We start from the raw sequence: 2,198 nt of genomic DNA, 5'->3' as shown, positions 1-2,198 counted from the left end.
TTTGTCTGACTTCTCTTTTATTATAAACGTTACTGCACGGACAAAGAAAACTCCTGTAATCAGTAACTACTACAGTAAATATTTGACTCTGCTACGCCGCTGTGAAAACAAAACTGACCGACAACCTCTTAAAATATACAAAATGGTTGTCCCTTTCTTACAGGTTCAGGCCTATGTGTCATTTATGTGTAATTGAATTGACATAGTTTGTGATATTAGCTGTGTAGACAGTTGACTGCTCTCTGTAGAAGACCTTGGCGTCTTTTAGTCTGTACATAAAATGATGACATGTAAGATTTTTTGTTTTTTTTATACCAGTGTTGTGGCGATCAAAGTACATGTAGCACACCAATGTTGATCAACCAATGGTATAAATGCGAATTGCAACCCCCTCATTTGCACCAACCCCACCCTCCTAAATAACATACAGTATCAAAAATAAAGAAATACATCTATATAAATCAATAAATGGTGAAATACAAATACAAGTAGGTGTGCAAATACTGTTACTGCCAATGTAAGTACGTGTCCTTTTGTGGATATTGTTTTCCAGCTTTGGCTCGTCAAATCAACACATATTTCTGAAAATGTGTCTTTTTACTGGCACAGAAATATATGTGTGTACTTAATTTTCTACATTTGTGTGGAACATACATGTGATATTATTCTTTAAAGGAGATGATCTGTGGATAGACATCACGTCTTTACTTTTATTCATTTCAATGTATGTTATTTGAGCATGAAATTAAATTAGATGGAACTTATTCTTCTTCGAAGATACAATAGTTCCCTCTAGTGTTCAAAGCTCATATAGGTCAGTGTTTCTCAACCCTGGTCCTAGAGACCCAATGCCCTGTATGTTTTTTGATGTTCCCCTGCTCTAACACACCTGATTCAAGTAAACGTGGTCATTAGGTGGGAGGGACATTGCAACATGGTCTGCAAAGTATGGGCAATGTCATGAAAATTCGTAAAAATTCAATAATTCTTTTAAATTCTTTTAATTTTAAATAGATGGATAGATAGATGTGTGTAAACATGTTTGGAAGAAGACACAAGCCCAAGTAGCTGACTGAGGAATATAAAAATATATGTATGGCAATCTTGACAATAGGAAATATATATATATATATATATATTAAATTATTTAATTCAAATGGACTAAAATGAATAACAGATAACAACATGGACACGCCAGGTGGTGCTACAGCACCTTCCATTTTGCCGCTGATCAGATAAGGGCTCCCTTCTAAAAGACATTTTCTTTCTCTGATTTGATCTTTTTTTAAGTGGCCCATTGAGTCACTTTTCAAATAAAAGTGTGTAATAATAATGCCCACACATTGCATTTGAATTATAATTTCTGTGAGACAGCAGTATTTATATACACTAATGTTTTTGTTTTTGTGTGGCCTCTATACAGAGCCGGCCCAAGGCATAAGCAAACTAAGCGGCTGCTTAGGGCCCTGTGACCACCATGGGGGCCCCAAGAGCACTTAATAATAATGATAATAATTCAATTATTATTATTTAGTTGTGTTTTGTGTGTGAGTGATGACAAATATCAGTGTCCTTGACTAAGGGCCTCCCCCAATCGAGTGAAAACCACACTTAGTGCTTCACTTTCAATATGAAAGTTAAAATAACTCTATGATCTAAGTGCCCTCTAAGGTTAAAATGTGTTTTGTTTGGTGTAAATAACGTTTTTGATAATGTTTTTGATAAATAGGGTGGTCCACAGATAAATGTATCTGTGCCCTGGGGAAACGTGTTTCTTTACTGTGCATATGACAATAAACACTTTGAATCTTGAATCTTGAATCTAGTGCATAATTGGTCTGTATTAATATAATTGATGTAACATTATAGTGTGACATTTGTGTCAATAATCTTCAAGCACAGGTGACTTGGTTGGAGGAGGGGAGAGATTACAACAATCAGGTTCTGCAGCTCGTATTCATTTCCCACTAGTCCTGGTTATGGCAGCTCAGGTCCGCGCTATAGTGTCCGGTCACTGGCTCGCAAATGCGGTCAAATGTAACCTCGTCGGACCCAAACTTCGCATCCTCGATACTTCGTGGTACTTACCTGCCTGGGAGCGGAACCCGAAAGCAGAATTTGCTCAGCAGCACATTCCGGGCTCGCAGTATTTTGACTTAGACGAATGTTCGGACAAGAGCTCGGTGTTTCATCACATG

Source organism: Solea senegalensis, linkage group LG19 (genome assembly GCF_019176455.1).
Source record: "Solea senegalensis isolate Sse05_10M linkage group LG19, IFAPA_SoseM_1, whole genome shotgun sequence".
NCBI lineage: Eukaryota > Metazoa > Chordata > Actinopteri > Pleuronectiformes > Soleidae > Solea > Solea senegalensis.
Note: the sequence above shows the minus strand (reverse complement) of the source record.